Source organism: Meleagris gallopavo, chromosome 8 (genome assembly GCF_000146605.3).
Source record: "Meleagris gallopavo isolate NT-WF06-2002-E0010 breed Aviagen turkey brand Nicholas breeding stock chromosome 8, Turkey_5.1, whole genome shotgun sequence".
Taxonomy (NCBI): domain Eukaryota; kingdom Metazoa; phylum Chordata; class Aves; order Galliformes; family Phasianidae; genus Meleagris; species Meleagris gallopavo.
This window is the reverse complement of record NC_015018.2, coordinates 8,388,171-8,414,351: the sequence shown is the minus strand read 5'-3', so window position 1 is coordinate 8,414,351 and position 26,181 is coordinate 8,388,171. Positions and strand designations below refer to the sequence as shown.

Sequence of the window (26,181 nt, the reverse complement as noted above, 5' to 3'; positions counted from 1 at the left end):
TATCAGTGAATTAGGTGCTTGCACGTAGGAAAGAAAATGCAGATAGGCCCAGGAGAAGAGTGGCTGTGGAGAGAAGAGAGATGTCATGACACTCACAATTGCAGGGAAATGTCAGTCACGGCTTGTGCCCCCTTGGTACCAAGGAATCCAGCCTCTGGACACAGCTGAATAAGGAACCTGGCTGCAGTGGTCATCTGCTCCTGGAGCTATTTAATTCATTTTCATGTATTTCCTAGGAAAATTGTGGGTACCTCTGTTCTACCAGTTACTCAAAAAACATTCCGCTGATTTCCCGAAAAGCAGTTTTGTTCAAGTTTGCTTGTCAGGTGCTTTCTGAGGAGCATTTTAAAAGCTAAGCATGAACAATTTCAGATCAGCAAATACTTTAGTTCCCATTTTACTTGGAGTCAATGACAAAAGTTACCTGAATGTGCTTTTGATTTGTGATGATGGTAAAACAGGGAAAGTGGAGTTGTTCCAAGACTTATTTTCCTCTGTATTAATTACCAGTTAAATACTGCAGTGTTATCTGGACAGCTGCTCCTTTCATACCTGCAGCCTTTTAACTGCTGCTGGGTAACAGAGACAAACTTCCTCTCTGCTGGGAAATAGTCTCTACTATTCAGATTCCTGATTCAGAGGAAATCTAACCAACAAAAAACCTCATCAAAGTGACCACCAGCAATCATGGCACGTGGAGTTACTTTTCTTAATGATTCATTTAGTCTCCTTTGCCTACAGCCAGATTTAAATAGCAGCTGAGGGGAAAGTTGTCAACTGCAGTAATGTGATGCTCTGTAGGAGCAAGTGCTGGCTGCAGCAGTGGCTGGACAGGACAGGCTCATGCTGTAAGCTCTCTCACCCAACTGAGGCTCATGGCTGCTGACAGTATTTGTTCCAGTGTTGTTTTTGAGTCTGTTACTGTCATAATTCCAGTCATTTGTGGCTGTGATTTTGGGAAATGCAATTAGTAAAAAAGACCGCAATCATAGTCAGTGGCTTTAAACTGGAAAAGGGTAGATTTAGACTAGATATTAGGAAGAAATTCTTTACTATGAGGGTGGTGAGACATTGGAACAGGTTGCTCAGAGAAGCTCTGGGTGTCCCTTCCCTGGAGACATTCAAGGCCTGGCTGGATGGGACTTTGAGCAACCTGGTCTAGAGAGAGGTGTCCCTGCCTATAGCAGGGGGGTGGAACTAGATGACCTTGAAGGTCCCTTCCAACCCAAACCATTCCATGATTCTGTGATTTGATACAACTTATTAATATGTGCTTCTTGAGTAATCCAAGAGGATTTTGAGAGCTGTTCTTTTAGGCGTGTTCAGCTTATTATAGCAGTTGGAAATGAAAGAAGAGTCTTATCAAGCGAGCCCTTTCTAGAGGCACAGTTCTTTCTTATCCCATTCTGCAGAAAGGAATTATCAGTTTCTGCTTTTCTCCCTCGACAGCCTCCTCAGGCTGTTTACTTGAGAACCAAGTGCCCAAGCCAGGAATCATTTTTACACCTTGCAAGCAAGCATCCCTCTTTTAATACCATCTTTGTTCATAGCGACTCTGTTCTCCAAGTCATAATACCTAATCTTACTGGGGAGGAGAGTGCACAATATACAAAGTAATGGCTGGAATGGTGTGCAGGATCTTTGGGTGTAAATCACTGCCACTCCAAGAAATTCAACAGAGCACTGTTCAGTTACAGTCACTGCCTCAAGTTACTAGCAATGAAGTCTCTGGTGCAGAAGAGTACCAAGAGAGACTTGCAAAATGCAAGATTGTCTTATTTTGAAAAGAAACCTGTGCCATGTCACTATCAGTTCTTCCTAGCCAGCAATCAGAAGTCAACAAATCACAAAATTTGAATGCAAAAATGGACTACTGAGAAAATGAGAGGGCAGCCAGACCCCATCTCCAACTGATTCCTGAATCTTTGAGAAGATACCTCAGCAAGAATGGCTGTACATGGAAGTAGCTGTAGCAGCTACACCATGTTGCTTTTCATAAAGTGAGGAACTTTGTAATAGGGACAGACTCTGAAGGTGATACTGTTTTTCTTTCTACTTGTTTTATTATTGAGTCTTTGGAGAGCACATGGGAAAGAAATATTTCTCCATGACTTTCTGGTTCTTTAGCAGTGGAGAGCAGTGACTGAGCAGTAGGACAATGGCTAATGAGAATGGATGTTGTAGGTACCCATGCCTCACGCCTTTACATCTTTGAGGTCTGAAAACATGCAAGGGAGTCAGACCTTGTTCTAAGGAGCTTTATGCTATTGTTCTGCTTGGAAATACTTCGTGTACTGCTTTCCTGACATTTATTGCCTCCTGAAGGCAGTTGCATTTAGCATGCTTTTCTGTAAGCCTATATTCTTCTAGCCCCAGCCTTCAGACAGGAAAGCCTGGACTTATCAAAGCGATGTTCTCTGGGTGTGACCTGTACTAAATCTGCAGCTGTCTGGAGAAGTTTTCCCTGAAGGGAATGCTGAGGGTGTACTGTGAGATATCAGCTTCTCAGATGTGTGGTTGGAGTCCATACATCATCTCATACAGGGGAGCGCACGTCTGTACCCCACTTCAAGTGGGAGGGCTGAAAGCAAGTTCACTGCAAGGGCTTGGCTTTGTTACACTGATAATGTAATCAATGAGTTCATGATTAAGAAATCATTCTAACAGAGACAAAGCATCAGTGGTGCTGCGCACCAACCATTACCATTGGCATCAATGACACTTGCAGGTGCTGACTATCACAGTTGTACATGGGCGTCTCTGTTTGGCCCAGGCCTCACCTTCTGCCAGGAGGGGCTTAGTGCGTTTCCTGCTCTGGAGCAGTATGACATTCATACCTGGCAGATCCAGTTGCACTTAGACACAAGCTGTTCTTCTTGGCTGGAATTTTTTAATTAGTGAAATAAAGTTATCACACTGCTTTAAATCCAGTTTAACAGCAGGAAGAAAGGTTTAGCGAAAGCAAACCTTTAATAAAGCTTCATTTATTTTAACTACAATTCTCACCATCCCCTGAAAGTCATGTAGGTAGGCCAGCTTCTTCACATACCCTCAGTGAGTGCCTGCTACTCATCTAGGGTTCCTGAGCAACTGCATTTTTTCCCAAGTTTGGTTTTAGGCCTAAAATGAGGTGCCAGCCTTGCCTCCTAATAGCTATTAAATGTGTTTTGAAAAGCGGTTCCACTGTAGCTGCTTCTGCTCCTCTTGTTTACACTTTTCCAGGCTGATATGTTTTGGTGCATTACCTATGAGTTATTCTAGAGCAGCTCCAAAGCTGTACCAGGGAGCATTCCCAGGTGCTGGCACAAGCTACCAGAGGGACGTTTACAGCATCCTTGACTGTGCATTTAGGTGGTTCCACTGATTACCAAAGCAGCACATACACTTACAGGTAAGTCAGTCCTTAAATTGTTCTGTACACTGCAGTGTGCCAGTGAAGGCAAGATTCAGTCACTGGGTTCAGCAGGAGCAAACAGACTGCTGAGCAGGTCAATGGAAGAGTAATCACCGGAAAACTTAAAGTTGAAATTTGATTTCCTTGCTAAATTTGGAGATGCATGAATGCATTGTTCAGGGATGGGATCTGTGAGAGATCCCTAGTTTGCTGCTAGCTACATAAAAGTGCTATTAATAGTGAATTATTTTTAGAAAGGAAGCTGATATATTGTAAAAGTGTCAAATGATGATGATTTGGTAGTTAGTATTCGTAATGTGTGTTTGCAGCCTAGATAATTAGGCACTTCTAGATTTGCCAGAAGTTTCAGGTACACTCTTTCTGCAACGTTTAGTGCAGGCAAAATACCTGGCAGTACTTAAATAATTGAATTTGAGCAGTAACTGCAAATTCAAAAGAAATGTCTCTTGCTTTATTACAAGGGACTACACATGTGTTAAAGGAGTTTGGTCTAGTACATGAAAGCCAGATGTAAAAATGCTGCCTCCAGCTAGCTCCATCCCCTGCCAGCTGTCTGCTGTGAGTGCCTTTCCTTCCTACCATCCCATCTACTACAAGCCCTCCCACTTCTGCTCAGCTATCAAGTGACTGCTCATCCTTTCACCTTTACAGACCTTTATCATGCTCCCTGACTCCTGCCCACTGTAGCTTGGATCAATGCCTCCATTTCCATCCCAAATAGTACTATTATTTGCCTTGTATGTAGCCATATATATGGGTAGCATTATTGTATTCTTTGCACAGTTGTCTACAGAAAGGAGTACCTGAGTATTTGTGGATCTGGAAGGGATCATTTTTATATGCACCTAACTGGCATGTTTATAGAGTGAGAACAGTATGCTTAGAAGCTACAAAGCATCCATGATATTTTATCTGAGCTGTTTCGGTCTGGAACTGAGTATGGTGGGAAACTGTTTTCCTCTATGGGTCAGGATTTCTCCGTTACATCTGTGTCTGTTGTACGTGGCAAATGACCAGAAGCCCCATAGTGGCTCAGTCAGGAGAACAGAGAGGAGCAGCCCAGCTGTACTTTCTAAACAAAATGGAGTACCCCCAGGTGGTGCTCTGGGGCAGAGGTTGTACCTGGCCACCCTCCCTCAAGCTCCACCCTGAGGGTCTTCTGAGAAAAGAAGTGGGAAGAACGGACTGCAGACATGACTACTTGAAACCAGGGCTCACAGACGGTAAGGGACTTACGGCAGGCCAGTGGCAGAGCTAGAAAGAGACCCTGTTGGCCTGACCACCTCTAATGGTGTGACAATCTATTTGTGCAAGAAATCTAGGTAGTAACAAAAGTAAGTAGAGTTACACTGAATTAAATGTGTCCCAGAAGAAGGCAATTTCTGCTCCAGAATCCTGACAAACAAAGAAACCAGAAAATAAACTAAATTGCCCAGAAAACTTGTTTATGATATGTGTTTGTGCCTGGAAATAGTCCAAAATTAAGTGACAAATGTTTGGACCTGGAGTACATGAAATGATGCCATGCCTCATTTCTGAGCAATGGAAACCTGCACCAGTTTGACCACGTACTGCTTCAGTTCTGTCATGGCTCGGAATTTCCATGCTGAGTTTTAGCCTAAGAGCAGCTACCACAGCCACATTTAAACATCTCTCAAAGATCTTGAGAAGATGCTACTAATCTCCAAATGATAGCCTCTTAGATATTATTACTGAAACTTTCTAGAACTAGCACAATCCAGGAGGGAGCAATTCATCCTTGGAGTAACCCCATTTACTCTAGCAGTTTGGCCCTGAGGGAGCAGGAGCACTTGATGTCTGACAGCAGCCCCAAATGTCAGTATTTCTCCCCTTGCTCATTTGCCTATTTGCTGTGGTAGATTTCATGCCGTTATAAGCTGTTTATGTACAGCCTGATCAAAGTACTTAATGACAGGGTTAATTTCTACGTATAATGAGAAAGTCAAGACAGGAGACAGGTACTGTATAATCGAATTTTTCATTTTGGAATTTATTTCTCTTCATGTAGAGCTTAGCTTTGATTTTTATTACCATTAACATCTGCATTTACTATTCTTTCTAGTCTCTCAGAGGAGCTAAAGCTATAGCGGAAATAGCGGAGGCACCAAACTGTTCCAACAGCTTCCATAAAAGTATGATGATAAAGTAAAGAGAGTCTGTAACTTCTCAGCTACGAGAGCTCAAAGTGCAGCTCGGTTTGGGGGACAGTTCTTAATAAAAGTGCTCTGCTTCAAATAGTCTGCTGAGGCCACTTATCTGCTTATGGTTCTGTAGGTATGTGCAAAGGCATGGATGTTTGTGTGCGTGTGTACACAGCCATGGGAAGAGCCATAGATTTTGCTAAAATCCAGAGATCTTACACTTAATGAAGTGTGTGTCTTCAGCAAGATTTTCTAGACATAAATGATTCCCCACAGCATCCCTTTGAAAGAACCGATTGTGAAAAAGAAATTAGTAGTCCTCATTTCCCAAAGGACAGAAGTGAGACATGGAGAGTTTGATCTGCATCAGTCCTGTTTGTTTTAATTTTTCAGTGTGCTGAGCACTGTGAATATTTCTAGATGTTCAAAAATGTAGGGGTACAATGATGGAGGCCTTAGAAAATATTGCTCTCATTGCTGTAGCTAGCTTGAGGAATTAAGCTGGAAGCGGAGACAAAATTAAACCTGGGCATCTCCAGCTCACTCTACATCCACCGTGTTCCTCTTTTTCAAGCACTCTATACATTTTAGAGAAAAAGGGATTTGGAAGTTCATGTGATCTTAAATTCTGTGAACCACTGTTAGGTAAGTTTCCATATAGCTGAGGTAGAAATCTTTCTTTGTGAAGAAAATGTGCACCTCTATTAGCACCACTGTGCAAGCTGTAGTTTGCAAATGTGGTGGGAGGCTTTGCTCATGCTAATTTGGGCTCAGTCATGCACCTTCTTTTCCTCTTTTACATGCAAATAGCAGCTGTGTCAGTCTCTGGGATGATTGCTTGTTCCTTCAACAGAGATTCCAGTGCATACCTTAAACCAGTGCATTTGTGCGTGGGTAGAGGTATATCATGGTGGTACAGTTGCTGACAAGGAAAGATCTGTGATGGAGGTTGGAACAGGTTGGTGAAATGGAGATGTTTTGAAAGATACTGAGCTCTTCTGGTGTGTTTTCATTTATCAACCCCCCAAAAACAGGGAGTGGAATGGCTGAGGACTGAATAAAATGATGATCCATGATCCTGCCCCCGTCAAAAAGAGGTCTCTTGATTGCCAGAGGGGTTCATTTCTTTCTTCATAGGGAGTCTCCCCATTTGAGTGCATCCTGGAACGCACCAAATTTGCCCCTGATTCACCAGATCTTTCAAATCCATAAGGATCAAAGGGCTTGTGGGCTCTTTTGGTGCAAAGTAAATACAGTTGTGATATAAATCTCCCCTCTTCAGCCTTATAGGGCTGCAACAGGTGCTCCAGCCCAAGGGATTGGGCAGCAGCCCTTGGGCTGGGGCAAGTCAGCTGCTAGCCTTGAAGCAGAATGTTATTTTCTCCTCTGTTTTCAGCACTTGTGGCAGCAATTCTCTCCAGCCTTTCCTCCTCTATATGGCGTTAGCCACCTGAGCATAGCCACTCCACTATTATGGCCTTTTCCTCTTCTGAAGGGCTATCCATGCTTTTGTGTCACAAAAGTCAATGAGAAATGAATTCTGAGAAAACCTTTTCAATAGCATCACTCTGGATACCACTGAACTTCCATACTGAAGAAAATGGGCATCGGTGCCCTGTGGGCTGAGTAGTTTAAGTGTTGTACAACAGGGACCAGTTTAAAAGGTTGTTTAAGGATTTCAGAGCTTCCAGGAATTAGGAGAACAATGTTTTCTAGGAAAGTCAGCTCAAAAAAATACGCTGTCCCTGTAAAGTTCCCAGTTGACTCTGTAGGCTGCTTGCAACAAGGGTTCTCCAAAGGTGGCAGCTCACCTTTCAGAAAGTCCAAGTTTTCAGAATGGCTGCCACGAGTCAGAGTGCCACAGCAACTCAGTGCACAGCTGCTGCCTCCTGGGTCCCTGGCTGTCCCTGCAGGCCATAACTGTGCTTCAGCTTCCTTCTGACCTGCTTTAGAGTCTTAAATATATCCCTTCTGTGACTGTGCAAATGAGAGCAGAGTCGGGGAAGAAATGTGTGTGGATGCTTTAATGATGCTGATGGAGTAAAAGTGATTCCACCTTTGCATAGGGAAGGCACATACACCACTCTGTAACCTTTCCTTGGGTCTATGTGCAGAAAGAGGCCGTGACGTGTGAAGTTTTCATTGATTTCAGATTTGGCAACACTAAATTAAGTGGGTAATATGTTGTTATACAACAGGAGGAAATCCTGCCCCAGCAATGACAGTGGATTTTGGTTTTGATTTTAGGATTTCAGTTATAGAAATTAGTGGCAATCCCCCATGCTGAAATAATCTAGTTATTTCCTGTCGAAGACAGGCTTTTGAACAACATGGATACCAGAAAAAGTGCTTTTCAAATGGAACTTTTCCTATTGCAGAGGAGCATCTTGAGCTATTGACCCCATAAAGTAATGAATGCATGTAATAAATTTATTCCCTGTCTATTTAAAACTTCTGTGTAACAATGTGGGTGGATCTGGTAATGCTGTGCTCCACCATAACCATAACAATTTATCCAAAGCAATTTGTTGCCTGGCCTAAATTTTGCAAAAGTATCCAGTCTTTAAAACCTCTGAGAAAGGGAGATATTTGCACCTGACACGTTTACAGATCAGGTTATTGATTGGTCCTGTGTATGTTGTTTTCCAGTGGGAGGATGAGATGGAGAGGCCAATCCGTTACTGCAGCTATCTACCACTGGAAAGCAATAGTGCTAATGATACAGGTTTTCAATAGCTGATTTATATTATCCTGCAGTCAATAAGAACTCATCCTTTGTCACTGTATTGTTTAAAGCAATGCTCTTGTAGACTGCAGGCCCCAAATCTGACCCTCTGTAGCAGATCTTCTGTGTTACAAGGAGGTGAAAACGTAAAAAGCCCATCAGTGCTCCAGAGTACAATCTGGACCAGCTCTTGCTCACTGAGCAGTAGGTTCTGAGAGCTCTGAGCTGGTATGAGCTCGTTCCAGTGAGCGATTCCTGTAAAGATGAACTATAGCTCTACTGACTGCTCCCCCACACTGTGCCACCCAGAGGTGAAGGATGACGGAGTTCCAGTACCATCCCTGGGCAGAGATTGCACTTAAGATCTCAGTGACTGACTGCTAATTTAGTGGTGATTAATGAGAAATGTGTGTTGGTGGTTATAAGTGAGAGGCAGTAACTGGATCTCCCTTCCTCCTCCTAGTGATGTGAGTACTCTGGGCACCGCAGAGGAGCTTCCCACTGAATGCGGCACAGCTGCTGAGGAGAGCGTGGCAACAGCAAGACATGGCATTCACTGAAGAAAGCACTTGACAAGCCATGTGAGAACCAGCGTGAGCAGCCAGCAGGCACAGCCCCATCCTCTCGGGTGTGTTTGAACACGATATTTGCCACATCAGAGAGGACTGGCACAGCAGCTCAACTCAGCTAAGCTGGCAACTGCTCTAGAGATGCTGTGGGAAAGGGTGCAGGAAAAGGTGGAGAGTAGTCCTTTCCAGGCTTGATTGTCCTGCATTCAGGAGTTTGTATGAGGAGCCCAGGGAACAGAATCAGCTTTCAGCTTGGGCTGGAAGTTATAGCTGGGTGGCAGAGCAAATCGTGGGAAGGTGTGCGAGGTGCAGCAGGAGGCACTGAGCCACTGTGGATGGCCTCCCAGTCTGGCCCCTGCGCTGGACACTGGAGTGGTTCCCCACAACATGTGCACGAGGGGAAAGGATGTCTGCAAACAAGCTTTGCACTTGGAGATGAGAGCATAGCCTTAATGTGGAGGTTTGCGCATTAGGATGTGCTGACCTATTGGGACAGTTAATGTGCTTCTGGACTTGCACATACCCTGTTTTCAGGCAAACATTTCATGCAGATTTGTAACATGCGATAGCTGCCAAGCATCTTTTACATAGTCACAGTCTAGTGACTGAAGGATCCACTAATTAAGAAGCCCTTAATTAGACTTTTAAATGATAAACTGTAATAGCTCTAGTGCAGCTGTTGTAAACTATAGAGTAAATTATACCCAGTTGAAAGAGGCTTTAATTACATATTTATATAACAGACTTGAAGGACTTTGAGAGATAAAAGAATTTTTAGTGTCTGCAATTAAAGAAACAAGAGAGTAACAATAGGGCTCTTAAACCAATGAAAGCAAGGAAATTCAAAATTAATCTGCAAAGTCACGCTGGTACTTTGTTTTAGGCTCATGGCATTCTAATTTTTGGGGCTTGTTTTTATTCTTTTTGTTTTCATACTGCATGAGACAAAGAAGTATTGTCAGTCAGGAGTTTATGTCCCCTGCTCTTACTTTCCTAGCTTTCATAGGTCCATGTGCAACCTTAGTGATACTTCAGGAAACTTTCCTTGGTTTTTGGATTACTTTTTCTCCTTGCATCCTGGTTTACAGAATGGTTTGTTGTACACATGCCTTTGTGAAGTCAGCAGGAGCTCAAAAATCAGTTATACTGACCTTGAAGACCTTGTTCAGTCCAAACGTAGCCTGCACATTGTGATGCAGTTTTGGCAGCCATGCACTGTGCTGTATTTACTAGGTGGAGTAAAAGTCTGGATGTACCTGGAACTATTCAGCTATTTGGAGATAGTGCTGTGAGCTCCCTTTTTGCAGGATTCAGTCCTACTCCACTGAAATTGAAGAGAGTTAAGCCTTTGCTCACATTTAGGTCTGGACCAGACTTCAGTCTACCTACCCGTTAAACATCAGCACTGCTGCCCTCTCCATAGCTCTGCCTGACTGCCTCTCTTGGTAACATCACCAGTAGTCACAAACTTGCATGTGCTCTCTGCTTCCCTGCTTTACCCAACCCTCCTTGCTTCCTTTCCTTGCCACTTCTGATCACAAATAACATTGATGCACAGCAGTGAATAAACACTTCTTTATAGAGAAAAATAAAACTGTCTCTGATGTGCCATCCATTGCCTGATGGTTTGCTGATCTGTTGCCAATTCTTTTCATTTCTTAGATTACTGCTCCCCAGGACAAGAACTGTGTCTTTAGTGCCTGCGTGCCTCTGCCAGGTAGATGATACGTACATTAGACTGCAAGACTGTAATGTGTAGAGAACTCAGCTCCTCTACCTGCTCTCTGGGACTGGTCTTTACAACTGTAAGACTTAGCAGCCCAAGACAGCTAAACAAGGTATTGCTTTTTGCTTATTCCAGCCACATCCAAGCATTTTTATCTGTAACTATCACAGCAAGGAAAATAAGGAATGCCACTCTCACAGTTAATTTTTATGGCTGATTAATTACCCCGAAGAGTATTAAATTGTGCTAATGTAGTTTGCCTCTTCGATGCTGTGTTTTGACTTCAATGGAACTTAGTACGTGCTTAAAGTTAACTACATGCCTAAGTGCTGTGGTGAATCGGGGCCTAGGGCATTAATTAGAACTTGGCTCAGATTTACTTTCAAGGCTTTTTTCTCCTTTTTTTTCTTTTTTTAACTCTTCAGAGCTCAGCAGTTTAATTGGTATGCAGATGTTCCCCTTTATTGCTGGTGGAAGCCTCTGTCACTGTTCTGAAGGTACTCAGACATCAAGGCTGGTACAGTGGGCAGGAAGAAGCCCCCCTTGAAGGCTTTCAAGCTTTGTGGGAAATAATGATGTATGAGACAGGGATTCCTTTGGAACCTGAAGGGAACATGACAGATAGAATAATATGGGAGGAAAACATTGTCTTCACAATTGAGACTGATGGTCTCATCTTGTCTCCTTGTTATTGTTACCAACCAAGACTGAGATGAGCTTTCTTACGAAGAACTTCATTTCATGGCAGGTTCTATATGTTGGACGCACTGCACTCAGTGGTAGCTTTCCATCCAAGGTACAGATATTGACAGGCTCTGAGGAACTCTTTGGGATGGTGCTTTAGCTTAAAACCTAAAATTCCTTCCAGCATTCAGATGCATTTTGTCAGGAGTGACAGTTGCAATTTGATAATCTCTTACCACTTTGCCTGTCTATCTCAAATAGCTAGCTGGAGGGGAGAAACCCAGAGTTGTTGGGCACAGGAGTGTCAGCTTTATGAGTCAGCTTTTCTCACACTTTATTAATTTCACTTTCCAGTGGTTAGTGAATGTTTGGAAGAGACAACTGATTTGTACGGATCTGTGTAGGATGGAGCAAAGCTGGAACTAAGGGAGCGCAAGTTGACAGCAGTGCAATAGCTCTAATTGACAGATACCAAAGGCACTATTTAAAGCAATTTTTATTCTGCTGTTAAAGTTAAAAATGGCCCCCAATTTGTCCTCAGATTCCAATTTAAAAAGAAATGTTTGCATGTATATTAATTTAAAATGGATTAGCTGGAATATTAAGTGCTCCTTTTATGTACTTGCATTTTCAAGTTAGATGATCCAAGATGCTTCTGTGCAAGATACAGGAAGATGACTGTTCCTTAACTCCTCCAGAGTAAAAGCTGTCTTTCAGGGGATACTTTGCACATGTGAGATTTGCGCTAGTGTGTTTTGGCACTCACAATTTCATCAGAAATGCATGTCAGTGAATGGGAGGCAGAAGGATTAATATACATGCTTCATGTTGTGAGTACAAAAATGCAAGTAGAAATTACACCCGTCATTGGAAGGTCTTGGAAAATATGCCTTCCTGAATGTGAGCAGGACAAATTAGGAAATATCAGATTTCTTTTACAACTGGCTGTTACTCTTTACATTTCTGGAGAACTGGGATCTTGCTGTTAATCTTACAAAAATAGATGCTGTGGTGAAGCCTCAGGCATGAATAAAATTGGATGTTAATCTTAAAGCAGATTTTTTACAGCTATGCACTCAGAGCCAGTGAATCCAAATGATTTTGGAAACTCTGTGTTTGTTACTTAGATCAAAGTGCTGTGGGGAAAGAGGTCAGTGGCCCAGGTACATACTGTAACATTAGAGGGTCTTTAAAGTTGAGCAGATAAGGGCAGCAAATATTAAACATCTCTCACTTCACACAAATAATAGGCAAAGCTGAAAAAAGCCTGCTGACAAGAGGAGTGGGTGTTGGTGGGTGACTTGCTGCAGTTTTAGAGCTGTTAAGTGTAGGTTTTTTAGCATTTTCATTATTTAAAAGTAGAGTGGTAGTTTCTTCACTCCCTCTGAAAAGTTACTAATTTACTCTGAAATACAGGGTAACCCACAATGATTTAACAGATTTGTAATGTGCTTTAGAGTGATTTCAAGTAACAGACGCCCTCCTTCTCGCCAAGTTTCCCACCGTCTCAGCTCTGCCTCCGCTCCTTTCTCTGTGTACATCTGCACCAAAATGCAAAGCAGGGGCTGCCCCACGTGTGACTTTCATCTCTCTATTCCAGTGTCAACATGCTGGGCAGCGTTGACCACTCATGCCAGTGCAGGTTGGCCTTATTCCCAGTGTTCAGAAAGGGGCTGAGTCAATAACGTTTGGATGTTGGAAATCCCACCACAGAGCATGGCGTGGTTCGAAAGCACTTGCTGCTCTGCTAGTACCACTGCAAGCAGACACTCCTGGTATGCAGACCTTTTGCCAAGTACATGGGAAGTACCAGTGGAGCATGGCATTGGACCACGATTAGGGTCCCCAGGATGCTCCTGGAATCCAGGCAGTATCATCATCTGCAGACCTCTCTGTCTGATTCAGCGAAAGCAGCTGAGCTGTGTTCCCAAATGGCTGTCCAACAAGACAGGCTTCATGTGGAGATGAGGCACTCAAAACGTTTTTCCTGGCTGTCAAGCTGAATGGGTCTCAGCCAGCTCATGCTCAGACCAGTTCATGCCTACCTATTGCTTGTGTTCAGTAGCCATGCCTGTGGAACGATGTTTAAGCTAAAAGCTCCTTAGCATGATAATATTTGAATATGATGGAACCTTGCTGAAGAGAAGTTGGCCTTGTATTTACTGTGAGCAGTCTCTGGTGGTTTGTGGTAGGGAGTTGGGACCTGGGGCTGAAGCCACAACCTCCAGGACCAAACCGCAGAATTTACACACTCCTGCCAAGGCCTGCCAATTTGTGTTCCTAGCTAAAGGTCTGTATCACCGCTGTTTTGTATGCTATTGTCTTTGCTGTTCGAGGGAGGAATCTATTTTATTCAGTATAGCAATACTGTCTAGCTTAGTTTAATGTTATTAGCTGCTGATAATGCGTTACTATTCAGTGCATCCATGAGCTTGTTTAGTGTCAATAACCGAGGGCAGAAATACTTGAATGGGAGCCTAGATGGAGATGCTTTCTCTTCCTCTTTTCCTCATGAGAACCCACCTGCAGTACCACATCCAGCTCTCAGACCCCCATCACAAGAAACACAAGGGCCTGTTAGGGTGGATCCAGAGGAGGGCCACAAAAATGATCAGAGGGCTCGAAAGCCTCTCCTATGAAAAAAGCCTGAGAGGGCTGGGTTGTTCAGCCTGGAGAAGAGAAGGCTCCAGGGAAACCTTACTGCAGCTTTTCTTAAAGGAGGCTTATAAGAAAGATAGACTTTCTACAAGGGCAGGCAGTGATAGGATGAAAGATAAAGATTTTAAACTAAAAGCAGGTATATTTAGATTAGATATAAAGAAGAAATTCTCTACTGTATTGGTGGTCTCTTCCAACCCAAACCATTCTATGATTCTATGCTGAGGTTCTGGAGTACTCCAACGTTTCTTTTGCCTTTCTTCATTTCCCTGATCTAGAAGGCCAGGAGAACGCTTATCCACTCATAACAAATTCAAGGTGCGTGAGACTGAAAGGTCACCGTAACTTTCTATTACTCTCCTGGTGTGACTGGTTTAAATCACATCTTCTAGCAAACTTTAAGGAAATAAGGTTTTGTTACAAGGTGAGATGGTAAGTTAGTGCCACTGACATCTGTTGGGTAGAATATTTTATTGTGAAACCATTCTTGTTCTGGAGGCTCGGTCAACTGCTCTTGACCTGGGAGCCTACAGTGTAGAAAAGTGTGGTCATGAGGCTGAACAGATCTCAGTCTCAGGGATTCATACATGCAACTCTCCTTGATTTGAACTGGAGAAAGGCCAGTTTGTTCACTTTCACATTCTGTAACTGAGAAAGATGAATTCTCTTCTAGAGAAGCAATAATTCCTTCCATTCTTCACAAATAGATGATGACTAAAGAAGGCCTGGGCTGAGTATAGATATTCTTACATTTACTCGAAATGAATGTAGCTCATAACTCTTATTTTAGCACCAATCTGGAACACTACTGTGAACAGATTTACAAAGTCTGTGTGTTTCTTACCTTGGCATTCTGGTATTTATACTCATTCTTGCACTGATACTTGGGAGTTTAATGAAGCCAATGCCTGAAAGGTGAGTAGGTGAAAGGTTGATAGTTTCGTTTACAAACCTGTTCCTTCTATGTACTCCATAATTTTCTTTCAGTTCTGAAGTATGATTTTCTTCTTCTGATACTAAGGAGTGAGGCACTGGTGGGTTTTTTTGTTTGTTTTGTTTTTGTTTTTTTTCTTCTAGCATGTGTGTCATCAACAGTTATTAACTTTGTTTTAGTTGCAAGGTCCTTTGTTGCTGGATTGAAAAAACCTACTAACTTCAACCATGTGTTTTTAGACTAGACACTTAACAAAAACCTTTACTGCATTTATAAAATGAGCAGATTTAATCTGAAAGTCATTGAGAGAAACCAATAAAGAATTTCGTTCATGTGATTTCTGGACTTACTCTGTGGAACTGTATCACATGTTTTCAGGTATTAGACATAAGAGCACTTGAAAGGAAAAAGAATGTTAAATGTAGATGATAATGAAAATATTATCAGTATTTATAGGTCAGGCAATAATGTCAGTGTATTAATGTGATATAAATTATCTCTTTGATTTCATGGACAGTGCCTTGCTGTATATAGCTCACTGCAATAATGTGATCCTTGGTATACACAGTTTAACTTTTAAAATGTGTTAGTAATCTATTTGCCTTGAAATGCCTTATGAAAAGTATACTTATTATAGAACACATACAGTTGCTATCTGCCTAGTGCTATCTCTTATAGCAACTTAAGCTAAGAGAACACATTTGGAAAAAAACCTCTTCCAAGCAGAGAAATTTTTCTGTTGTTGCTGTTAAACTGTTGCTGGAAACATTCATCAACAGTTAGAGATGTAGTCTTTCAACTGGACTTCCTTCACTCAAATTATATACAGATTGCAAGATTCTTCAAGCCTGTGGTCATGTCAGCAGTATGAGGAGTAAGATACTAGCCTTTCCTTTAATCAGTAGATCTTTGGAATAGGTATCTTGTTCACTGAATTGCCTTCCCTGTCATCTGTCACCAAATAACATCTTTGTAGAACTGCAGTAACTGGAAGGAAAGAAAATACTGGAAAGTATTTCTGTAATTGGAACTGGGCTTGGCATATTTTCACCTTTCTGGAAAAGAAATGCTGGGTTTGGTTCTTTGCTTTGCAATCCCATTTTTCATGCTGTTGAGTATTGGAACTGGAGAATAGTTCCAGTACTATCTTACTTTCTTTTCCAAGGAAAGAATAAAGGTGAGTACTGAGTAAACTGTGAATTCTTTTTGGATCAGACTTCAAGAGTCTGTTCTGACACACATTTTAGTGTTACTTTTTCCTGGGGGACTGTGTTCACAAATTCTCAGAACATATTCCTCCACTACAACTTCACACAATCTAGTAAACATATGAATAAATTTCATACCATCTTACTGAAATAGGCAGAATACTTTTTTTTTGAGTAACCAAGCTTAAATTAAATGTTCATAATAATTAAAATTATAGATTAAAATTAGTGGCTTGCCATTCTGTTGCAGAAGTAGGTTGAATGAAAACCTCTATCAAAAATTAGCGCTTAAACACTGAATTAAGATACCGAATAATAGCGTGTCAGGAATATAGTCTTCTGTTCAGGACAGTGTTGTGACCAAGCAAGTGTTGCACCTTGCTTGTAGAAGCTCTGGAAACACTGTGAGACTTGGGCAAACATAGTGCAGCCTCAGCTGTAGAGATGTTACCTCTTTTTGAACACTATATGCTCAGTCTCTTGGTATATGGAAATCTGTCCAGTGTTTAAGGAGCTTGATAGTGTGGGAGACAGTCACAGATGCTCTATTAGTATACCTGAATGCGGAAGCATGGGGCAGGATATAGCTTCTGTTACCTTTTGCACCTCTGAAATTGGTGTAATATGAATTAGATTGTCATCAAATTTAATTTGTGAAGCCCAATAAAACAAAAATGGCTCTACATTGGTGCTAAAACTTATGCCACTTGTATTAAATGCATGAGCAGCAATCAGTATTTATTAAGACAGTGCTTTCCCAGAAATATTTATGTAAAACTTCTAGGTGAAATCTGAGCAAAATTTGGATTGGCACCTGCAAAAATGGTGACCTCTTCCTTTCGAAGTTCAGTTTTCCTCTTGACGATACCCCTCCACCTAGCTTCCCCCCCAGGCAGCTGTAGTGAATGGATCTGACCACAGAGGGAATGTGGCCCACTGAATTCCATTTCTTTCTGTGCAATTGAATGAAAAGCGTGTGTCTTTTGAAGAACAGCGACTGAAAGAAATATTAATGACTGCTGGGACGTCTACAGAAAAGGATAAAAAAATTACTACAGCAGGGAAGACAAAGGGGCTCTGTTAACTCTTTCTTGTAGGTTGTATATATTAATAGTAACGACTAAAGTTTCGTATTTTTGCAGGGAAACACACAAGGCTTTGAATTGTATTGTTTTAATTGCAGCTAACTGAATGAATTAACTGGAAAGTCACACACAGTGCTTTGATTGTCTAACTCTCTGTATGTGAGGCTTTGGGAACAGTTTGTTATTAGAAAAGAACAGCACTAACAAGAAATCAGCCAACATATAATTGCTGGGTTGAGGGACAGTTTGGGGAAAGCTGATATTTATTTATAAATTATTAAATAAAAAGCACATAATATGCGGGTCATCTCTCACTGCCTCCACACTTCAGATATTACTCATCCTCCTAAGCTTCGTGTTCTATGGGGCACTGCTTCTTATAACCACTTCAGGAGTTGAAACCACCCACACCTAGGAAAGGAGATGCCTGGACCTTTGTTGCAATGGCAGTTTTGGCTATGAGACTGCACCAAAAGACATGACTTTTCAGTTCAAGGACAGGATTCTTAACCAGAGAGCTGCTTTATGTGCCTAAAATATACACAAGCACTTGGGACTCTATTTAGGTAGCCTAAATACTGGTCAGTGTTTCCTACTGACAGCAGCCATCTGTCCAATACCCTAAATAAAATAAGAAATAAAGTTTAAGAACCGTTTTGGCATTCATTTTAGTGGGATGCTCAAAAGCATTTCCTTCCCATCAGCTTGGGAAGGAATTATGCAACTTCTGGTTGTCCCTTGTGCTTTTCTCTGCCAGCTTAGTGCCATACGACCTTAGAATCACAGCCACTTTTGGAAGGTACAGAGAGGAGGAAGGTGGTGGCTAGGCTTACCAAGAGGCTGGAGTGTATTTCATCCCCAATAGTTTTAGCTATCAAATACCTGTTCCTGCTTCTCAGGGGGACGGAACTGTGGTTCTTTCATTTTTGAGCTTTTCTCTAGGAGGACAAAAAACTATTATCATTGGTCCAGTTCTTCACAGCTATACAGTTTCCTCTCATTTCCAGTCAAGAGCTAACAAACCAAAATTATTACGGATTAGTTTTCTGAAGCTTTCTGGCTGTGTGGAAAGAGTATTCTCTCCTCCATCTTTCCTTTAGAAGCAGAAGAGGTGACTTCTGGGGACACACACAGCCCATCTCCGTTGCCTGGCCACCCTCTCAAGGGGCAGCTGTAGGTGCTGGCAGCTGTGGCACTCAAAGTCAGGTGCATAGGGCACCCAATCCTCTCTGCTTCAGAGGTGCCTGTTGCAAAGCAGTGCACCTGAATTGACACCTAAGCAGCTCCTCAAATGGCCGTGCAACAAGTGGGTGGGCAAGGTCTGGGCCTTGCCGTGAGGTGTGTGTCCTGCAGACCAGGAGGCCCTGGGGACAGACAGGTGCACCATTACCTGGGTAGATGGCACTGCCAGACCCAGCTTTGGGCTCGCTGAGCTGCTATATACAGATGACATTCATGCTGTACAAACAAATCGTACTGTTATACCATTCAAGTAGTGTTCGTGCAACTTTTAACTGGTGGAGACTTTATTTTGTGATTTCACCTACAGGCTTGTTAAAAATTTCTGTATCCACATCATTGGGCAGACTTTCTCTCTTTGTTTATTCCTGCGCAGCCCTGCAGAGTTACAGTGAGGCCCAGCTGAAGTGATGTGAAAATTCTGTCACTGATATCGGCTACCTACATAGTGGGTAAAAGACTGTGTTGTGTCAGAAGGTGCTTGAGAGGTGGAACTGGGCAGAATTGGAGTTTGCATAGCTCTTGATAAGAGCTGCTAAATTTCTCTTTATCTGGTTTTTGTAATTTGAACGTATTTTCCTCAAATTAGTTATTTTTCTACAAGAGAATGTAGCTGCATTTATGGAAGATCTTGTTATACAGTGTAAACATGCACAGAGTTTCCCCTCTTTATGCATATTGCCTGCATAATCACCAACAATTGTAACAAAAAATACATTTTGTTATAAGAGCTTTCAACAGATATTTAGAAAATACTGAAGCTATATGCAACAAAAGAAAAATTAAAAACAAGAGAGCTTGGAAAATGTATATACTTAGGAAAAAAAAATCATTTTAAATCCTGTTCTATTATTCTCTCTGTGATATTAAAATCTGTATAAAGCACTATTGATTTCATGTAGCTCAACATAAGATAATTTAGAACTTCTGCCCTGCTGTCCCCAGCTTTGAAGGGAAAAATCTCAGCAGCCTTCAGCTGTATCTTATAGAAAGCCTTGGTACAACCGTCGCATGTACTGAAAAAGATGTTCTCACTCAAGAGTGAGTTCACCTTCCCCTCTTCTTCCGTCAGGACAAGGAAAGTTACGGGATTAAATGATCCTTGATCATGAAAGCAGTTGCACTGGAGACGCAGAACGCATGTTTGCTCAAATGCTGGTGAGGACACAGCACTTAGAGATAACACAGCTCTGCCAAGAAATGCTGTCCTACAGTGAGGTCTGTGATTAACTTTATCGAAGAAAGGGATCTTATTTTTACCTGCTGCAGACAGAGGGTGCATCTCAAAGTAGCATGAAGTTAAAGATAGACACGGTGTCTGGTTCAGATCACGACACAAAGAAAGATTCCGGTTAATTAGTATTTATTCTTAGTTTATAGTTACTCCGTTCGGCTTGAGCAAACAAGCAGGAGTTGGAGCCCCATAGAATTTATTCTCCTAAGTGAGAGATGGTCTCCGTGCTGCGACCGCACTCGGGATCGGACCGTCCCTAGGCTGGGCTCCGCTCCTGGGCTAAGCCAAAACGCCGCCCATCCCCGCGCGGCCCCGATGTTCGTGGCTGCAGCCCGGGGCCGTCCCGGCTCCTCTGGGCCGTGCCGCCGCACGCCCGCATCCCGCTGGCACCGCCCGCTCTCGGTGTTTCCTCTGCGGGCGGCGAGCTTTCCCACCGCTCCTTGGAGGCTCTCGGTTCCCCTTTTTCACCACCGCTTTCTGTAACATCACCACGGCTTTTACCAGCAGCCACCAGACAGCCGCAGCACGCCCGTTTATCTTACACGGAGCTATTTTTGCCGCGAGGTCTCCCCGGTGCCTCTGCGGGCGGGAGGGAGGGAAGCACCCCGAGGGCACGGGACCGGGGCCCCGCCTTCCTGCAGCTCCCGTTCGCATTTTTTCACACGGATTTCTCCCTGTGGGCGCTTAGGTGGAGCTGAAACGTTCCCAGCAAGGTCTCCTGCTTCTTTAAGCAGGGTGAAGCAGCCATTTTGCAGGCAACGCACGCTCTGTGCCTCCCCTCCAACACCTAGCAGAAGCTTGCCCGCACTCAGCGCCCACCTCGCTCGCCACGCCCAGCACGGGCAGCTCCGCGGCGGACGGGCACGGGACCTCCCTCCTGCAGCCATAGGGAGCCGCCTTTCCCGTTCTGCGACGCGATTGGTCAACTCGGCCCGGCGGGCGGGCCGCGGCTACAAACGGTTCCGCGGGCTGGGAGCCCCCCGGCTGGGGCGCGAGGAGGTGCGCGTGGTGAGGCTGCGCCTCAGGGCGGGCGCGGTTGGAGGTCACGCTGGTGCGTGATTTGTGACTCTCCTCAGAGATTTTTTTGGGAATGTCTGCTTTAAAACCTCGACGGTATTGGAGTTCCTTTATATTAAGGTGGCGTTGGTCACCCTTTTTCCCTATCTGCCTTGAGGAGTTTAGGTACACGGTTTAGCTGTACAAACACAGCTGCGTGTTGCCCTGAGCTGTGCTGCTCTTTGCAGGAAGCGTGCTGAGGAGCCGTTAAGTTTAACAGAGCTGAAATAGCCCCCCAGGATCTGTGGTTTCCAGTGCAAGGTCACTTGCAGAGGGGAAAAGGACTTCTAAGCTTGGACATAAGCAGAATTTGTGATCTTTCTGCCTCCAAAAGGCTGAGGGTAGTCTCTTGGGGGATAAGGGGAGGTTGAGAGAAATGAAAATGTTTACTAAGGGCAGTTTAGCAGTAGGCTTGTGGGGTGCTGAGTTGCGATTGTTTTGTTACTGTGTCAGTGGTGCGTTTTGCAGAGGGGCTCTTCCAGGGCTGCACCAACCAGCCTGAGCCAGGAGCAGCTGCCGGGCAGCTCTGCCTCAGCTGTGTGTGCAGTGTCTGTGCAGGAGCTGGAGTGGATCAGGTGCTGCTTTTAGTACATGGGAGTCTGAAAGTAAAACCAAACCACACGTACTACTAAAAGCATCTGCTCCAGAGCTGCTTCTCCATAAAGCAACCTGTGAAAAAGAAAAGCTGGAGTATGTTTTGTTCCTCACTAAATTATGGGAGTTTTGTTTTTTTTTTACGTACTACTGAGCTGACTGTAAAGGCCTATTGAAATAGCTAAATCAGAATTGGATCAGGTGTTTTCCATGTCATATTGAGTATCAGCAGCAAAGCATTTGGCTCCAACAGTGCAGTTCCTCGAGATTTTGCACATGTGGACATGTAGTCTCTCTACTGACTTTGGTCTGACCACAGCTGTTGGTATATAGTATCCTTATGTTACCCTTACACGTGCAAATATATGGGCTTGAGGATCATTGAAATGATTTGAAGCTTTCTTTCTCATTTTTCTGTTCCCTTCCCCTAGTTATTAATGAAAATGTGTTAACTTGTGTTCAGTAAATGCTCACGAGTCTTTTTTTCCCCTTTGCTTCCAGAAAGAAGTTAACAGCACTCAGACTTGCTACCCATGTGATGGAAATGTCTGGATGACTATGAATTCACTGCAAACTCTCAACTGTATGGCTGCTACAGGTAAGCTCAGAGATTAATGATGTTGGTGATGTGGAAAGCGTGAAGCTGAGCAGGAGCTTTCTGCTTGTGTTAACTGCTTGATGGTACTTTGAGTTCTGTGCTGTATTCAGGTACAATCTTTTTCATTATTTAAGGGTTCTGCAGGTTCACTGGACGGAATTGATTTTGTTTTGGAAGTGTGATGAGATGGGGCTGGCAGATCTGCCACCCTGGAAAGTACTGGAGACAGATTATGGTTGTGAGATGCTGGAGTCAAGATTCCAGTGTGTCTTCATTTCTGCTGTGTTTTTGGGAAAGTGAGACTTGAAGTCCAGAACCTCAAGTCTAGGAGCTTGTATAACTAATTCCTGCTGTTTTCTGTTCTGGAATGATGGTGATCTTCCTTCAGCCTTTGCATTGTCTGGGAGCTCTGAGTAGAAATGTGTTCCAGGGCTGAAAGCAGATATAGTTGTCAGTGTTAATGTACTAACTGTTATAGCTGGTTTTCAGAAGAAGCCTTTCTTTTAAGATGAAGTGTATACTACATGCTTCTTGGAGCTATCTAAGACTTTGCGCAGGTACATGAAGGCTATATTGAATGTTGGTGAGTAGATAACAAAGAGGATGTGATTGAGCTCACATTTTGAAATAGCTCTTCCACCACATGGATTAGAGTCTACTGCCCTCCTTCTAACCGATGACTTCAGTTATTCTGGATTCAACCACAGATTTACACTGCAGGACTGCTAAGGCAATTTGTAAAGTCCATGAGCTTTTAGCAATGTTCTACACACGGTGCAAATGTGGAAAATATGTGTATTTCTTGAGGTAACACTTCATGCTGCACTGCTAGCTTCTGAACTCATATCATTACTAGCAGAGCAAACATATACTTGGAAAGAAATTTTTTTCCTGAAATGCTGCTGGTGGTTTTGCTTGAATTTTGCCTTGCTATACATGCTCGCTTCTATTATGCATCTTGTATAAAGGAAATGTTCTCTGATAATCAAAAGCTAGCAGAGCACAGGAATATCACACTGTCCTGCTGGCTGCCTATCAGAGTCTTTCCAAAATGGCTGGTTTTGTCAAAGAAAGAGAAATCTATTTGTGAATGTGGCAAAGTCCTGGTATGGGGGGTATCTCTGCAATGTCTGCTTGTGGCAGCTCTCAGGCAGTAGGTACACAATTATCTGTGACTGTCCTTTCTCTCTCCTTTAGTTTGACCTTTCTGCCATCTTGGTGGGAGGTCTCATTTTTATGTGCATTTCGTATAATTAGGAATTGAATGTAACTTATCTGTTTATGGGTTTTGCAACATTTATAAGATGACTCTTTCCCACTGCACTGAATGCTTTTCCACTGAATGTGAATGATGCACACAGTGCTTGGCTGTGTATATTATTTTTCACCAGAAATACATTTTTCTGTCATGCGAGTTCTAGAGAAAAAAACTTGGAGATTATTGCAAGTTAGGCATATTCATGACAGACAAGTGGAATGAATGTGTGCATTGAGATGTTTTACTTTCTATAGCTCTTCTTATCACGGGACAGCTAAAGTTCAGGCTGTCAGCATTAGCACTGTTTCCCTGTTGGCCCTTCAAATTCCAAGTGTGTTTGGTGAATTGCTGAGCTGAGTGCATTGGAATGAGTGTGCATGATGCTGGTGTTGTGATCTGTGATATCTAAAATAGCTTCTAGACCTGCACGCTTGGTGCTTCTAGAAAAATCCTTGCCATTTAAGGAGTAGTGAGGCCATAATGAGCTTGGAGTGCAAGTCCTTCACTACGGCTCTTCAGATACATGTGGCTACTGGTGTGGAGGTTATTGCTACAAGTAGCAGTGTCTTCAGCACCTGGGCCTGTGCTGTTTGGAGGAGGTAGAAGAGAGGAGCTGGTGCACCAGCTGTTCACAGCGAGCAGTGTAGACTGTTGCCCTTGGACATGCTGGGTACATCAACCAGGAGAAGGCAGGTGTCTCATTTGAAGCATGCTGCTTTATCAAGCGTCCTGCACTGTATGGTTCTGTGCTCACTGCGGAGTTGGAGAAATACCCAGCCATGCAGTTTCCTTTTAGTTACTTCTGGGACAACGATGGATGAGCAATTCCTATAAAGCTGCTTATATGCTTTGGTAATTGGGGTCCAGGCTGTGTACGGAGATAAAAGAGCTAAATGTAAACTCCAGCCCTCCTGGGGCTTTTGTGCTTCTTTCTGTGGGCCTTCCAGTCCATTAAACTCACATGGATGCTATGCTTTTACACTCGGAGCTTGTGTTGTACAGAGAGAAGTGTCAGAACAGTTGTCCTGTAGGCTTCTGTAGAGCAGTGAATGTTAGATGTACCTCTCTCCCCCCAAGTCAAGTCACATCTTCAAATTCTTTCAGTTCAGAGCCATTTGCCTCAGTAGATCCTTAGCTGTATTGTCTGTTGTGTGCAGCTCCTATACCTACTACAGGAACAGCTTATGATTTCTGATGGGTTTTCTTCACCTAATTCATAACAGTTAGAGAACTGGTAGTTAAAGAAAACAGCTAAAGAACAACAGAGCAAGCTGCAGGAGCATTGCTGCTGTAGTGCTGGGTGTCCAGGCAGGATGCCCCAAGTGCTGCGGCTGTTTTTCCCACCTTACCTTAACTCTCCAAACAAGGGTGGAGAGGAAGCAAGAAGAGCAAGACATTTCCGTGGCGATTGCAACATGCTGTGATAGGCTGATTCCCTCTCCCTGCCCTGTGACAAGCACGGTATAGGCCACAAAGGGCTGCAATCTTTATTGGGGCTTTTGGGACTTTTTTTTTTCCCCTATGAATTCTGTCTTTGCAGTAACTTCTCCTTGCTGGAGAGAGTGGCACTGACTAATTAACAGCTGTTCAGTAGCAGATACTGTTGATAATCATCTAACTTGGAATACAGTTCTCTTAAAACTCCAAGCAGACATTTTCTAATGCCTGGATGATATGAGCTCTGTTTAGTGTGTGAAACCAGCCTACGCTGTCCTGAGAAGATGAATCCTACTGCTTGCAAATGGCTGCAGTAGATGATACCTGAAGGCATTATAGTTATCCTGCATTAGTAGTCAACAGTATATTAAAGGCAAGGATAGCAGCGACTGATAGACTCGGTTATGGTTTTAAGTCAGAGAAGAAAAAACAGGTTGGTAGGTACCTGTTTCACTACTCTCAATATGGTTATCTTGCACTCGGTGTTGGTTGTTTTCTTCTCAGTCTGAAATCACATTAACATTAGTCATGCAAAAGGCCATGGTGTTTTGAAATAAATATTTATCAACATAGCTTATTGTGGTTTAGTTTTAGTCTCCTGATGTGGTTGACTGGTGTCTCATATGACCATGACATTTGTAAACAGAGCAAAGAGGGTGTGTCGTTGCCCTTTATTTTACTATCTTCTTGGTAACGGTCAGATTATGATATTCCCGTGTCAGACCTTAATGTGAGATTGTAACACTGCAGACAGGAGAGTAAGTAAGTTGAGTCCTTGCAGTTGCCAGCTCTTCCAATTGCTCTTAGCCCAGTTTCCTGAAGAGTGATTCAGGCACGGAAGTGCAGTGAGCCAGTGCCATTTGATGCCTGTGCAGCTGGCGCTGCAGAAGAGCACTGGTCTTGCAAATGTCCTTTGCCATTATGAGTCCCAGGCAGATGCTGCAGGTGCCCTCAGGTGGTTAAATTGTGTCAGGTGATTTGTTCAGGCAGTTGCCCCTTTCCCTATGTTTCTTCCAGCTGTTTCCTACAGATGAAATACCTCCAGGGCACAACCATCTGCTGACACCTCACAAGGACTCCTTGTGCCTCCCCGAAAGCAGGCACAGCTCAGTCCTCTTAGTTACACTCTAGCTACTGAATCACTCGTTGCAAGCTCAGTAACTTGGGCAGTCTTCAGGAAAAATATTTTTTTCCACTTTGGAAAACTTCTCACATGTATGGGAAAACCAGATCTTGCCAGCAGATAGGAAAAAACCTTAGTTAAAACAGTATAATGAATTGGTCTTTTTGTACATAATTGAAGGTAGTATATGAGAGTTACACATGTAGATTCAAGGCTGCTGGAGCTGTCATGCATAAGGACAGTGAGGAGCTTGGAGGTGTGTGGGCTGCTGTGTGGCTGGCTGTGTTGGGCTGAGGGAGGTCGTGAGATCCATGAAAGCTGCTTGGGCCCTTGTGTCATGTCTCTTGTTATTTCTGATGATGAAACACACAAAATGTCTCTCTGTGTGCATTATGGTACTTTCTCTATACTATAGTGTTTTTCTCCATAGTAATTTCTGTAGCCATGGTTCACAAGGACAGTAATTTGTGACTGTG

At 43.2% G+C, this 26,181-nt stretch overlaps 1 long non-coding RNA gene across 1 annotated transcript; it reads left to right on the top strand.

Annotated features, from left to right (window-relative positions):
• Positions 1 to 1,477: 1,477 nt before the first annotated feature.
• On the top strand, positions 1,478 to 15,210 carry LOC104911909. Its single transcript, XR_794266.3, has 3 exons — positions 1,478 to 3,391; positions 8,766 to 8,930; positions 10,534 to 15,210. It is a non-coding gene; the product is annotated as an uncharacterized LOC104911909 (long non-coding RNA).
• Positions 15,211 to 26,181: the final 10,971 nt, after the last annotated feature.